We start from the raw sequence: 16,753 nt of genomic DNA, 5'->3' as shown, positions 1-16,753 counted from the left end.
ACAATTAAAAAAATAAATCTACAGGCCTTGGGGTGCCTAGATGGCTCAGTTGGTTAAGTGACCAACTTGACTTCTGCTCAGGTTGTGATCTCATGGTTCGTGAGATGGAGCCCCGAGTCAGGTGCCATGCTGAGTGTGGATGCTTGGGATTCTCTCACCCTCTCTCTCTGCCTCTTCCCTGCTCATACTCTCTCTCTCTCTCTCTCTCTCTCTCTCTCTCTCTCTCAAAATAAACAATAAAAATCTACAGGCCTCTTGTGCATTTTTAAATTGACATCTAATTTTTTTCATAACTTAATTAGTGGCAAGGATGTAATTTCTAATACAAATATTGATCCTTTCCAACGAAATTGTTGTATTGCTCTTTTAAATGTATCCAGTGGTATCTATCATGATTTGATGCTACCATCCATTAAAAAAATACATCGCAAAACTTTTCATTAACACTAAGAAATTTCAGATTCTTACTTTTGCTCCCTGAACACATACTACCATTCGAACACTTGCCCCTAAATTCTACCCCGTTAGAGTGTTTTTGTGCTTGAAAGACTTATCGATCAATTTGTCATACTTCTTTGTAACAAAAATATGTAATACAAATATAATTGACTATTTTTAATGTTTATTTTTGAGAGAGAGGGCACGTACGAGGGAGCAAGTGTGGGAGGGGCAGAGAGAGAGGGAGAGAGAATCCCAAGCAGGCTCTGGGCTATTAGCATGGAGCCTGATGCAGGACTCCATCCGGCAAACTATGAGATCATGACCTGGGCCAAAATCAAGAGCCAGATGCTTAACTGACTGGGTCACCCAGGCGCCCTTATAACTGACTTTTAAAAAATATCCCATAACCATAAGGCTCTGTGAAAATTTTGTTTTGGATTGACATAATTAGTAGTATACATTCAATCAAAGCAGCAAAATATACCAGAAAATGTCATAATTATTAAATAAAAAAAGTGAAATTTTATTAGAAATTCCTGTCTTAAAGAGCTAGATGGGCTTGTATATTTATTGCTTATTAATAAATTATCTTAAAACTTAGCACCTTTAGGTAACAAACATTTATTATTTCACAGTTTCTGAGGGTCAGAAATCTGAGGGCTTAACTGGGTGGTCCTGACTCCGGATCCCATGAGGTAGCAATCTATCGGCAGTGGCTACGGTCATTCAAATCTTGATGGGGACAAGTTAACCACTTCCAAAGTCACTTACAAGGCTATTGGCAGGAGGCTTCAGTTCCTCGCCATATGGGCCTCCTCAAAATGTTACGACACAGAAGCTGGCATTCTCCAGAGTGAATAATCCGAGAAAGAATGACCGAGACAGAGGCATGGTATCTTTTTACAACTTTACTGAGATACAGTTCACATCCCGTACAAGTCTCCCATGTGAAGTGTACAATTCAATGGCATTTAGCATATTCACAGAGTTGTGCGTCCATCACCACTGTCAATTTTAAAACATTTTCATTACTCCCAAAGAAATTTTACACTCCATCCTCTCAAATTCCCTAGCTCTAGGCAACCAATTTTCTACTTTCTGTCTTTATAGGTTTGCCTGTTAATGGACATTTCATGAAACTGGAATTACGCAATGTATGGTTCTTTGTGACTAGCTTCTTTCACTTCACATAATAGTTACAATGGTCATCATGCTATGGTATATATCAGTACTTTGTTTCTTTTTATGGTTGAATAATATTTCACTGTATGGTTATATCTCATTTATCCATTTATCAGCTGATTTGGGTTGTTTCCACTTTTTGACTATTATGTATGAACTTTCATGTACAAGTTTTTGTGTGCATACGTGTTTTCATTTTCCTTAAGTGTATATACCTAAAAGAGAAATTAGTGAGTATTTATACCCAGTACATACATTACTGGTCATATGGTAATTCCATGTTTAATCATTTGAAAATTGCCATACTGTTTTTCAAAGGGGTTATACCATTTTACATTCTCAGTAACATCGTATGAGAGTTCCATTTTCTTCACAGAGTCATCAATACTTATTTTTTTTTATTATTACAGTGATCCTAGTGGATATGAAGTAACATCTCATGTTTTTTTTTGTTTATTTATGTTTAATTTTTTTTACTGTTTATTTATTTTTGAGAGACAAATCATGAGCAGGGGAAGGGCAGAGAGAGAGGGAGACCCAGAATCGGAAGCAGGCTCCAGGCTCCAAGCTGTCAGCACAGAGCCTGACACAGGGCTGAAACCCACGAACCATGAGATCATGACCTGAGCCAAAGTCAGATGCTTAACCAACTGAGCTACCCAGGTGCCCCTATTTATTTATTTTTAGAGAGAGAGAGAGAGAGCAATTGTGAATGGACTAGGGGCGGAGAGAGAATTCCAAGCAGGCTCCATGCTGTCAGCTTGGAGCCCAACATGTGGCTCATGAGCATGTGTGCAAGCAAGTAAGGGAGGAGCTGAGAGGGAGAGAGAATCCCAAGCAGGCCCCATGCTCAAACCCAGGACCATGACTCAAGCCGAAACCAAGAGTTAGACACCCAACCCACCAAGCCACCCACACACCCTGAGGCACAATAGGTTTTAAATTTGATGATGGTTATTTGTGTTTTGGAGTAACACCTAAGAAACCATCGCCTATCCAAAGTTGTAAAGACACCTATGTGAGAATGGTACTTTTTTAAAATTCAAAATCTGAAATAAAAAGGGAGTCATTAAAAATTTAAACACATTATAAACATCAAAAGAGGATATACAAACAACTGTATGTTAATAACACTGAAAAAGTAAATGAAAAGCTCCTAGAAAATATAACTTAAAAATAACACAAGGAGAAATAGAATTGGATATTCCTATTACTAGTAAAAACAATAAATCAGAAAGCTTCCCACAAATTCCATTTGCCTTCATTAGTGAAATTTCTTGTCTTCGTAGATTCTTCCAGAGAATTTTAAAAAGGAGGATATACTCCAACTCATTTTATGGTAAGCATAATCTTGACACAAAACCCAGTAGAGAAAGGAAAATTACAGGCAAAGTCATTCATGAATATGGTTGAGAAAACCATGAGTGGGAGTCAGATGGAGTAAGCACATTCCTCCTGTCTCTCCCACTGAATGCAGCTGTAAAATCTAGCCAGAATGCATGGAGGAGAAGCTATTTGAGGACTCTGAAAAGTAAATAGTGGCAGACAAGTTGGGGAAGAAGACCAAAATATGAAGCACTGAGCTGGCAATGAATTCACCATTTTTTATCCTCTGGTTCTCCTGCCACTTGGTCTCAGACACGGGTGCAGTTATGAAAGTGCATGGCAGGCAGAGTAAGCTAAGCAAAGCTCTAGCTTCCTGGTGGAGAACCAAAAAGAAGAACCCCAGAGACCTGAATAGTACAAGGGAGATCGTAGAGAAGGAGCACCTTGGAGAAGTGGCCCTATAAAATTGCTCACAAACTCCTGGGCTCAGCCCTGACCTGTACTTAGGTCTGGTCTTAACCAGCATGTAAGACTTTGAGAACTGCACTTTCCACCATCCAAGTCCCAGACTGTCCACTGGGTAGCACACATGTGGACTAGATCTGAACACCATTGCAAAGTGAGAAAATTAAAATGAAATTCTAACCACAGTCCACAAGACTGGTTTGGAACTTAACAGCCTGAATCTAATTAGGTCAATTGCATACTAATAAAAAATAACATTCTTCATATGATTTAAACAAGAGCCAGAGTCTCCTAGCTTAACACTCAAAATGTTTAAGATACATTCTTAAACTTGGCAGATGAATAATTACTTGGCATACGAGTAACTAAGGAAAATCTCAACTCACAAATAAAGACAGTCAACATGTGTCAATATTAAGATGACTTAGATGTTGGACTCACGTGACAAAGACTTTAAAGCAACCATTATAAAAATGCCCTAACAATTGTAAACATCCTTGGAACAAATGGAAAACTTGGAAGATTCGGTAAAGAAATAGAAAATATAGTGAATAACAAAATGGAAATGCTAGAACTGGAAAATAAGAAAGCCCAGAAGTTAAAAACCCACTGGATGTATCCCAAAGCAGTATGGAGATGACAAAGGGAAGAGTCTGTGAACATAAAGATGAGTAAACATTAGTCTAAACAATAGTGAGGGGGAAAAAACCTGAAAAGATCCCAGGGAACCTGTGGAACAATAAAAAAAAAAAAAAAAAAAGTCCAGCATTTGTTCCATTAGACTTCCAGAAATAGAGAAAGAGTGCAGAGCTGGAAAAATGCTTGAAGTAATAACAGCTGAAAACTTCCCAAATTTGGCAAAAGACATAAATCTACATATTCAAAGGTTCTGTGAACTCCAAACAAGATAAAGCCAAAGAATTTTATACCCATACACATCATAGTAAAACTGTTGAAAACTAAAGAAAATAAATCTTCCATGTGGTCAGACAAAAATAATACATTCTGGCAGAGAAGCAATGATTTGAATGAATGCTGAATTCTCATCAGAAACCATGAAGGCAAGAAGGGGGTGGCACAATATTTTTAAGGTGTTGAAAAAAGGAACTATCAAGCCAGAATTTTCTATCCAGTAAAAATAACCTCCAGTAATGAAGACAAAATAAAGACATTCTCAGAAGGAGGAAAAGTGAGAGCATTCGTGGCCAGTTGACATGCTCTAAAAGAATGGCTAAAGGAAGTTTTTCAGAGGAAAGGGAAATGACACCAAAATGAAAGCTAGAACATCAAGAATGAAGGAAGAGTGACAAAAATGATAAATATCTGGGTAAATATAATAGACCATTCTTTTTCTTTTGAGTTCTTTAAAATATGCTTGATATTTAAAAATTTTTTTTCAACGTTTTTTATTTATTTTTGGGACAGAGAGAGACAGAGCATGAATGGGGGGAGGGGCAGAGAGAGAGGGAGACACAGAATCGGAAACAGGCTCCAGGCTCTGAACCATCAGCCCAGAGCCTGACGCGGGGCTCGAACTCACGGACCGCGAGATCGTGACCTGGCTGAAGTCGGACGCTTAACCGACTGCGCCACCCAGGCGCCCCAATGCTTGATATTTAGAAGCAAAAAAAAAAAAAAAAAAAAAAAAGAACAGCGTCTGATGGGGTTTTCAATGTGTGTAGATGTAACATATAAGACAACTACAATATAAAGGGGGAGAGTAAAGGGACCTATATGGAGTAAAGTTTTTGATATTTCACTTGAAGTAGTTAAATATTAATTTTAAATAGACTATGAAGTTCAGTATGGATACTGTAATCCCTAGAACCACTAAAAACTTTATACAAAGAGATATTATCAAAACACAATAGATTAAAATGGAATGCTAAAATATATTCAAATAACCCCAAAGAAGGTGGGAAAGAAAGGAGAGGAATGAAAAAGAGGGGCAAAATGGAAAATGAATAATAAAATGGGAGCCCTATATCCAAACATATCAATAAGTCATTAAACTTTTTTTTTTAAATGTTCATTTATTTATTTTTAGAGAGAGTTTGGGGGAGAGAGTCTGTACCGTCAGCACAGAGACTGACTCGGGACTTAATCTCATGAACCATGTGATCATGACCTGAGCTGAAATCCAGAGTCAGATGCTTAACCAACTGAGCCACTCAGGCATCCCTAAATATAACTGTTTTCAACACACCAATACAGGGGTGCCTGGGTGGCTCAGTTAGTTAAACATCTCACTCTGGATTTCAGCTCAGGTCATGATCTCATGGTTCATGGATTCAAGCCCTGCATGGGGCCCTGCTTGGGATTCTCTCTCTCCATCTCTCTCTCTCTTCCCCCTCCCTGCTAGTGTGCTCTTTCTCTCAAAAACAAATAAACATTAAAAATAAATAAACACACCAATATAAAAATCAGAGTTTGTTAGAATAACAAGACACGAACCAATTATAGTCTGTCTATAAGAAACTTCAAGATAATGAATGATATAGATAGGTCAAAAGGAAAAGGATGGAAAAAAGATCTACCGTGCAAACACTAATATCAGACAAAGGAGACTCAAAACAAGGAAAGTAACAGGGATAAAGGCATATATTATCCGATGATAAAAGGGTCAGTTCACCAAGAAAACACTAAAATCCTAAATGTGTATGTAAGTAACAACAATTACCTCAAAATACATGAAGAACAGAACCAAAAGAAAAACACACAAATCCACAATTATAGTTGGGGACTTCAATACTAATAGAAAGAAGTAATAGAAAGAAAATCAAGGATATAGAAGGACTGAACAATTGACATTTATAGGACACTCTATTCAGTAATAGCTAAATATGTGTTTTTTCCCAAGTGCATATGGGACATTCAGCAAGACAGACATATTTGGGATCATAAAACAAACTACAACCTGGGGTGCTTGGGTGGCTCAGTGGGTTAAACGTCCGACTTCAGCTCAGGTCACGATCTCACGGTTCGTGGGTTTGAACCCTGTGTTGGGCTCTCTGTGCTGACAGCTCAGAGCCTGGAGCCTGCTTCGGATTCTGTGTCTGCCTATCTCTCTCTCTGCCCCTACCCAACTCATGCTCTGTCTCTCTCTCTCCCAAAAATAAATAAACATTAAAAAAATTTAAAAACAAACTACAAAAACAAAAAAAAAATTGGGAAAATACAGTGACCATAATGAAACTAAAGTAGATGTGATGAACAGAAAGATACTAAGAAAATTCCAAAACTTTGGAAATTAAACAAAACACTTCTTTTTTTTCATAATGCATAGAAATTATTTATTTATTTTTATTTTAATGTGTTTCATTTTTTAGTTTTTAAAATTTACATCCAAATTAGTTAGCATATAGTGCAACAATGATTTCAGGAGTAGATTCCTTAGTGCCCCTTACCCGATTAGCCCATTCCCCCTCCCATAAACCCTCCAGTAACCCTCAGTTTGTTCTCCATATTTATGAGTCTCTTCTGTTTTGTCCCCCTCCCTGTTTTTATATTATTTTTGTTTCCCTTCCCTTATGTCATCTGTTTTGTCTCGTAAAGTCCTCATATGAATGAAGTCATATGATTTTTGTCTTTCTCTAATTTCACTTAGCATAATACCCTCCAGTTCCATCCATGTAGTTGCAAATGGCAAGATTTCTTTCTTTTTGATTGCGAGTAATACTCCACTGTATATACATGTGTGTATGTGTGTGTGTGTGTGTGTGTGTGTGTGTGTGTGTGTGTGTATACCACATCTTCTTTATCCATTCATTCGTCGATGGACTTTTGGGCTCTTTCCATACTTTGGCTATTGTTGATAGTGCTGCTATAAACATGGGGGTGCATGTGTCCCTTTGAAACAGCACACCTGTATCCCATGGATAAATGCCTAGCAGTGCAATTGCTGGGTCGTAGGGTAGTTCTACTTTTAGTTTTTTGAGGAACCTCCATACTGTTTTCCAGAGTGGCTGCACCAGCTTGCATTCCCATAAACAAAACACTTCTAAATAATCCATGAGTCAAAAAGTCTGTAGGGAAATTAGAAAATATTTTCACCTGAGTCAATGAAAATACAAATATAAAGTTTTCAGGATGTAAAGTAGTTTTAGAGAAAAGTTATTAGTATTAAATTCTGGTATTAGAAAAGAAGAAATGTCTTAAGTAAATAATCTAAGCTTTCACTTTAAGCAACTAGAAATAGAGCAAAGTAAACCCAAAGGAAGCAGTAGGAAAGAAATGATAAAGAGCATAAATCAATACAATTGAAAACAGAAAAATAGAGAAAATTAATGAAATCAAAATCTGGTTCTTTGAAAAAATAAAATAAATCTCTAGCAAGACTGAAGATACAAATTACATGCAATACTCTGCAACATTAAAAGGATAATAACAGGATGTTATAAACAACTGCACATAAATTTGACAACATAAGTGAAATGGACAAATACTTGAAAGCCACAAACTACCAAAACTCACCAAAGATGAAATGGATAATCTGCACAGTCATATGACCACTTAAGAAATGGTCACCTCCCGAGGAAAAAAAAATCTCCAGAACTACCTAGTATTGTCAGCCAAATATTTAAGGAAGTAACACCAGTTCTAAGCAATGTCTCCTGAAAAAGAGAGAGAAACAGAGACAGAGAAAAGGGAGCACTCCTCAACTCATTTTATGAGGCAAGCATTGCTCTGATACTAAAACTAGACAAAGGGAGTACAAAAAGAAACTATAAATCAATATCTCCCAAGGTCAGGGATGCAAAAATCCCCCGACAGAATACAGTCCCTGACTTAATGCTGGCTCAGTGTATAGTTTTTCAACTTTATGATGGTGCAAAAGCAATACTCATTCAGTAGAAACTGTTTGAATTTTGAATTTGATCTTTTCTCAGGCTAGCGATACAACACTCCCTTGTGATGGTAGCTCCAGATCACAAGAGTAGACAACAAATATACTTAGAATGAGTCTGTACCTATACAACCAATCTGTTTGTCACTTTCAGTACAGTATTCAATAAATTACATGAGATATTCAATACTTTATTATAAAATAGGCTTTGTGTTAGATGACTTTTTCCAACTGTAGACTCATGTAAATGAGCCTGTTTAAGTTAGGCCAGGTTAAGCTATGATGTTTGGTAGGTTAATTGTATTAAAGGCATTTTTGACATGAGTTGTTGTCAACTTACAATGGGTTTATCAGGACATGACCTCACTGTAAGTCGAGAAAGATCTGTATTAGCAAGTTGAATCTATCAACATGTAAAAAGAACAGTATATGATCACAAAATGGAGTTTATCTCAGGATGCAAGCTGGTTCAATATTTGAAAACAAATCAACGTGGGGTGCCTGGGTGGATCAGTCAGTTAAGCGTCCCGCTTGGGCCCAGGTCATGATCTCACGGTCTGTGAGTTCAAGCCCCAGGTCAGGCTCTGTGCTGACAGCTTGGAACCTGGAGTCTGCTTCAATTCCGTGTTTCCCTTGCTCTCTGCCCCTCCCCTGCTCTCTCTCTCTCTCAAAATGAACATTAAAAATTTTTTAAAAAGAAAAGAAAAACAAATCAATGTAATCCACCACACTCAAAGTCTCATGAAGAAAAATCACATAATTCACACAGAAAAAAATTTGACAGATTTCAACATCTACTTATTATAGAGTCTCATCTATGAAAAACCTATCATGTTAATGATAAATTTGGCATATTAATGGTGAAAGACCGAATGCTCTTCCCCTAAGATCAGTGACAAGTTAAGGATATTCCCTTACCACTCCTATTCAATTTTGCACTGGAAGTCCTAGCCAGTAAAGTAAGATAAGAAAAAGAAATAAAAGGCGGTGGGTGGGGGGATGGGTGAAATAGGAAGGGGATTGAAGAGTACACTTATTGTGATGAACACTGAATAATGTATAGAGTTCTTGAATCACTATAGTATATATCTGAAGCTAATATAACACTGTATGGTTTTTCAAAGAATTTTAATTAACATTATTTATTTTTGAGACACAGAGAGAAAGAGAGCATGAGTGGGGAGGGGCAGAGAGAGAGAAGGAGACACAGAATCTGAAGCAGGCTCTGAGCTATCAGCACAGGGCCCCACGCAGGGCTCGAATCCACAAACTGTGAGATCATGACCTGAGCCGAATTTGGATGCTCAACCGACTGAGCCACCCAGGAACCCCATAACACTGTATGTTAACTGTACTAGAATTAAAATTTTAAAAGAGTATGCAGAGGAAGGAATGAAGTTGTCAAGAAATCTGCAAAAAAAACCTCCTAAAATTAATAAGTGAGTTTGACTAAGTTGCAAGATACACGGTCAACACACAAAAATCAATCATATTTCTCATACTAGCAATGTATAGTTAGAAACTAAAAATTTTTAAATACCATTTACAGTTAGTTCCCTACGATAATTTTACAAGTAAAATAAAAATGGGCGAATATATAGTAAATGGAATCCAGCACTATATAGAGGGAATTCTATAGTTACTGAGTCCAGTAATTATATAAAACATACAGTATTTTATATAAAAGTATGTCATATGTTGGGGCGCCTGGGTGGCTCAGTCGGTTAAGCGGCTGACTTTGGCTCAGGTCATGATCTCGCGGTCCGTCAGTTCGAGCCCCACGTCGGGCCCTGTGCTGACAGCTCAGGGCCTGGAGCTGTTTCCGATTCTGTGTCTCCCTCTCTCTCTGCCCCTCCCCCACTCATGCTCTGTCTCTCTCTGCCTCAAAAATAAATAAACATTAAAAAAAAAAGTATGTCATATGTCATAGCCAAGTAGGTTTATACCAGGAATGGATGAATGGTTTTGCGTTGACAATTAATAAAAGTGACTTGTCCTTATTAATAAAGGAGACAACTTGTGTTCATTTCACTAGATGCAGCAAAGTATTTGATAACATTCAATATCACAATAAAAAACTCTTAGTAAATTTGGAATAAAGGCAATTTCCTTAAAGAGATAGAAAGTCATTACACATAATATAATTGTGTATTTGGAAAGTATAGCAGTACCTACAAATATATTTTTAAAAAATTTTTTACATATTCTGGATACAAGTTCTTTGCCAGATAGGGACTGGCAAATATTTCTTTCACTATGTAGCTTGTCTTTTCATCCTCTTAACAGTATCTTTCCTGGAGCAACAAGTTTTCATTTTGATGAGGTCCAATTTGTTATCAATTTTTTAAATGGATCATGCTTTCAATGTCATGTCTAGGAAATCTTTGCTTAACCCCAGGTTACAAATATTTTCTCCTATGTTTTCCTCTAAAGTTTTGTAGTTTGGCTTTTTACATTTAGAGCTATGATTCATATTAGTGGAGAGAAGATATTTACCACATGTACAACTGAATAAAGGGCTCACATCCAGAATATATAAAGATGTCCTAGAAGTTGCTAAATACAAAGTCAACATACAAAACCCAGCTGTATTTCTATACATATTCACTATGAAAAGAGGAAATAATTTTTATTTATTTATTTTAAATTTTTTTCAATATATGAAGTCTATGTCAAATTGGTTTTCATACAACACCCGTGCTCATCCCAAATGTGCCTCCTCACTACCCATCACCCACCCTCCCCTCCCCCCCACCCCCCATCAACCCTCAGTTTGTTCTCAGTTTTTTAAGAGTCTCATGCTTTGGCTCTCTTCCACTCTAACCTCTTTTTTTTTTTTTTCCTTCCCCTCCCCCATGGGTTTCTGTTAAGTTTCTCAGGATCCACATAAGAGTGAAACCATATGGTATCTGTCTTTCTCTGTATGGCTTATTTCACTTAGCATAACACTCTCCAGTTCCATCCACGTTGCTACAAAGGGGCATATTTCATTCTTTCTCATTGCCATGTAGTACTCCTTGTGTATATAAACCACAATTTTCTTGATCCATTCATCAGTTGATGGACATTTAGGTTCTTTTCCATAATTTGGCTACTGTTGAGAGTGCTGCTATAAACATTGGGGTACAAGTGCCCCCTATGCATCAGTCCTCCTGTAATCCTTGGGTAAATCCTAGCAGTGCTATTGCTGGGTCATAGGGTAGGTCTATTTTTAATTTTCTGAGGAACCTCCACACTGTTTTCCAGAGTGGTTGCACCAGTTTGCATTCCCACCAACAGTGCAAGAGGGTTCCCGTTTCTCCACATCCTCTCCAGCATCTATAGTCTCCTTATTTGTTCATTTTGGCCACTCTGACTGGCGTGTGAGGTGATATCTGAGTGTGGTTTGATTTGTATTTCCCTGAGCAGGAGTGATGTTGAGCATCTTTTCATGTGCCTGTTGGCCATCTGGATGTCTTCTTTAGAGAAGTGTAGGAAATTAATTTTTAAAAGGATACTATAAGTATACATACATGCATGTGTACAAATTTTTAAATGTCAGGTAGATAAATCTAAAAAAAGTATGTGACACCCTCTACAAAGTAAAGAATAAAACTTCAAGGGAAATTAAAGAAGACTCTCCAAAGTAGAGACCTATACCATGTTCATGAATTTTAAAATTGATATTGTAAATCTATCAAATTTCCCTAAATTGATCTCTAAGTTTAGCACAATCACAACCAAAATCCCAACAGGTTTTCTGTGGATCCTAATGGTCTAATTCTACTAAACTGTGGAGGATGTGATAGAGCTTTGGTACTGTCAGTCAGTAACTGTTGACTGTGGTATTGGCATAAGATCAGAAGAATAGACCATGAAATAAGAGAGCTCATAAACACATTTCTGTCTATGGACACGTGATTTACAACAAAGGTGGCACGCAGAGAAGTGGAAAAATTGGCACTGGGGCAGTTATATTATCCATATGAGAACTTTGTAACCCCGGGGTAAAGAATGATTTCTCCAAGTATTAAGAGCAGAACAAAAAGGAGGAAGACAAATCAGGCTAATTACAATTGAACGTACCATTAAGAGTGAAAAGACAAGCCACAGAGGCAAAGAAGATATTTACCATATGTGTAACTGATAAAGGGCTCATATCCAGAATATATTAAGAATTCCAACAAGTCAATAAAGAAGACAGAAAAAAGAAATGAAGACTTCACCCACAAGAGGAATTCACATGGACAATAAACATGAAAAGACGCTTAACCTAATTATCCAACTAAGAGAATGCAAATTAAAAAACCACACTGAAATACCACTTAATATCCATGGCTAGGATTTTAAAAAGTCTGACCAATAGCAAGTATTGGCAAGCCTGTAAAGCAACAGGACTTCTCATATACTGCTAATGGCAATGTTAATTAACAATCACTTTGCAAAAATAATTTGGCATTATCTTACAAATAAGACAGTAATTCCACTCCTAGGTGTATGCCCTAGACAAACTTGGTACATGTGCACCAAGATACACTCACAAGAACAGCATTGTAATTGTAATGGCCCAAACTGGAAACGACCCACATGTCCATCAACAGGAACTAGATAAGGAAATGACATATTCATATAAATAGCATACAGACGTGAACGGATGGAACTAACCTACATACAACAACACGGATAAATATAAAAACATAATTTTGAATGAAAGAAGCCAGACACAAGATAATTCATACTGTACAATTTTCTTGTGAAGTTCAAAAACAGTCTGACCTAATCTATACTTCAGAAATGCCTATTTAGATAATAAACTATATAGAAAACCCAGGACACATTATCATAAAGGTCAGAGGGGAGAGAAGAGATTATAATCTGGAAAGGGGCTAGATAGCTTTTGAGGTATTGGCAATGCTCTATTTCTAGCACTCAATAGTGGTTACAAGGATATTTACAGTAACTCCATTAAGCTACCGGTCATGCATCATTGCTTTTCTGCATGCATTGTATTCACAATAAGAAGGGTTATTGAGCATGTGTATTATTTCTTGGTAAGTGTTCTAACTTACATGTGATGTGTTTACTTTGTTCAAGATGTAACACTGATCTTTCGGAAGTAAACGTGGAATGTTTTATGTCATCCTTTAAATGGTGTAAAATACACAACTAGACATGGGATGATGGAGCTCCTTCTCAGGAATGCGAGAGGTGAAGATGTAGAGTAGACATGCTTGGTAGCAGGTATTTTCTAAAATACTTTTTTTTTTTTAATTTTTTTTTTCAACGTTTATTTATTTTTGGGACAGAGAGAGACAGAGCATGAACGGGGGAGGGGCAGAGAGAGAGGGAGACACAGAATCGGAAGCAGGCTCCAGGCTCCGAGCCATCAGCCCAGAGCCTGACGCGGGGCTCGAACTCGCGTGAGCGCGAGATCGTGACCTGGCTGAAGTCGGACGCTTAACCGACCTGCGCCACGCAGGCGCCCCTAAAATAATTTTAACCAATCTTGGACATTCTAATTCTAACATAAATGGGTAGGTAGGAAAGCATAGACTTGCCATGAGTCTGTGGCCTAAATGAAATAGTACACTATGACTGTCAGTGTTGCTGAGCCACACTGTGTGTGTTTTGTCCTCACGGGAACACTTCCTCAGGGAGAATGCTTTCTCTGAGAACAGTGGCATGCGAAGAAGAGGAAAGGTTATTAAGCAACTGTCATAAATAAGCCCATGAAAAGATGCTTAATATCATTAGCATCAGGGAAATGTAAATCACAACCACAATGAGAATGCCACTTTGCTCCCACCAAGATGACTATGTTTGGAAAGAAAGATAATAAGAAGTGTCCACGAGGACGTAGAGAATTTGAAACGGTCCATACGTTGGGAAGTGGGAATGTAAAATGATGCATCTGCTTGTTGACAACAGTCTGGCAGTTTCTCAAATAATTGGACATAGAGTTACCATATGATCTAACATTCCACTCTAAGGTGTATATCCACAGAAATGAAAACACTATTGTGAACACAAAAACTTGCACATGAATGTTCACAGAGCATTCTTCATACTAGCTGAGAAGTGGAAACAACCCAGATGTCCATCAGTTAACTGATAAATGAGTACATAAAATGTGGTCTATCCATACAGTAGAATGTTACTCAGCCATAAAAAAGGAATGATGTACTGGTATATGCTATGACATAGATGAACCTTGAAACATTAGGCTAAGTGAAAGAAGCCAGTGAAAAAGTCATATATGGGGACACCTGGGTAGCTCAGTCGGTTAGCATCTAACTTGATCTCAGCTCAGCTCTTGATCTCAGGGTCGTGAGTTCATGCCTCGCGTTGGTCTCCACGCTGGGCATGGAGCTACTTAAAAAAAAAGTCACATATTGTACGATTCCATTTACATGAAATGTGTAGGACAGGCTAATCCATAGAGACAGAAAGGAGACTAGTGGTTGCCTAGGGCTGGGAAGATGAGGGAGTTAGAAGTGACAGCAAAGAGGTCCCAGGCTTCTTTGGAGTAATGAGAATGTTATAAATTGTGGACAATGATCGTACAACTCTGTGAATATCTAAGAGTCACTGACTGGTACACTTTGGTTGAATTGTATGGTATGTGAATAATATCTCAATAAAGCTTTTCAAAATATGTCATCATTCCATCATGCTATTAATATTTCTGAACAACCTAACTTGGACAAACACCCCAGTTTTTAGTATTTTTTAACTTTATTTATTTTGAGGGATTGAGAGAGAGAGAGAGAGAGGAGGAGAGAGAGAGAGAGAAAGAGAGAGTGCACCGAGCAGGGGAGGGACAGAGAGAGAGGGAGTCACAGAATCTGAAGCAGGCTCTAGGCTCTGAGCTGTCAGCACAGAGCCCGTCGCGGGGCTTGAACACACAAACTTCAAGTTCGTGACCTGAGCCGAAGTCGGACGCTCAACCGACTGAGCCAATCCAGGTGACCCCAAACACCCCCAGTTTTTAACACCAGACTTCACACCTTAATAAAAACACTGGATAAATAGGAGAAAAATACAACAAACTCTTCTTTGGATATTGGTGTCTGATGAAAGGAGGAGGCTTCACTGATGCTTCCCTGACATCAGTTTACACCCTTGTGTTGGCATCATGAGGCAGTACATCCTAGGAAGATGTGGGTAAAGGGTGTGTGTGTGTGTGTGTGTGTGTGTGTGTGTGTGTGTGTGTGTGTTTTGTCGCTCTGAGTCCTGTGACTCAGAAAGGAAATGTCCTAAGGTTGAGAGAGGACTCCAGGACTCAGTTCTTGATCCCACCTTTCACTTTCCAGGAAAATGGCAAGCACCTCAGCTTACTATTTTGTGTGCGGTTCCCCAACTCCTTATTCTTCCCTCACCCTCCTCTCCTACCACCACAAGCTTGGGCCTGATATGATTGCTCCTTGGAATATGGGGCAATCCAGTCTCCCAGTGGAGGCAGAGGAACATCCGGCTTGCACACAAACAATTCACAACCTTCAGCAGGCAGTGTTCTTAATGGTTAGGAGCCAGCACTCAAACTCAAGGTGTGGCTCCTTACTTCCCAGCCGCGTGGCCTCGAGCACATTCTTAACCCCTCGAATCCTCAGCTTTCCTGCATGCCAAATGGCAATAATAATAGTGCTTTCCTTAAAGAGATACTGCAACGATTACAAGGATCATGTATTGATGTATAGAAAACACTCAGCATTTGTGTGTGGCACATAATAAGCATCAATACACTCACCAGATATTATCAAGACAGAAATATGTGTAACTGCAGTTTCATACAGGGCCCCTGCCCCTTGTCTTCCAGTCAGGCTTAGGACGGAGACCCTGCTCCATAGCCCGTGGCAGGTGGCCCAAGGTTCTGCCCCAAACTCTCTGCCGGACCAGTTCTGGACTCCCTGCCTTGTGCTTCTCATCACCTCTGTGCTGCCAGATCTTATTTGCTCACATCACCCCAAGGCACAGAACTCAGTGCCTTCACCAATCACCCTGAGAAGTCTAACCACACAGAACTGGCAGAATTGGAAAGAGAGGAAGTGTGTTCTGAAGAGGGTCCAATCCTGCAGCATTCCACTTTCTCTGGTCTCCTCCCAGTCCTCCTTCCTGTCCTTTTTCTCTCCTTTTCTGGAGCAATGACAAAATACCTGCCCAGACTCCTTAAGCCTCGTCCCTAATTGCAGTGAGTTAGTGGAGTGCTATCCTGGTTCATGTGGGCTGCTATAACAAAATACCACAGACTTGGTGACTTATAAACAACAGACATTTATTTTTCACAGTTCTAGAGCTGGAAGTCCAAGATCAAGGCACCAACAGGTTCAGTGTCTGGTGAGGGCTCACTTCCTGGTTCATAGACAGTCTTCTTTGGCTGTCCTCACGTGGTAGAAGGAGTGAGGGAGCTGTCTGAGGTCTTTTTATAAGGTGCTAACCCCATTCATAAGGGCTCCACTGGCATGACCTAATCACCTTCTAAAGGCCCCACCTCTTAATACCACCCCCTTAGGGGTT

This window comes from Lynx canadensis, chromosome D4 (assembly GCF_007474595.2).
Source record: "Lynx canadensis isolate LIC74 chromosome D4, mLynCan4.pri.v2, whole genome shotgun sequence".
Lineage (NCBI taxonomy): Eukaryota > Metazoa > Chordata > Mammalia > Carnivora > Felidae > Lynx > Lynx canadensis.
This window is presented reverse-complemented; position numbering follows the sequence as displayed.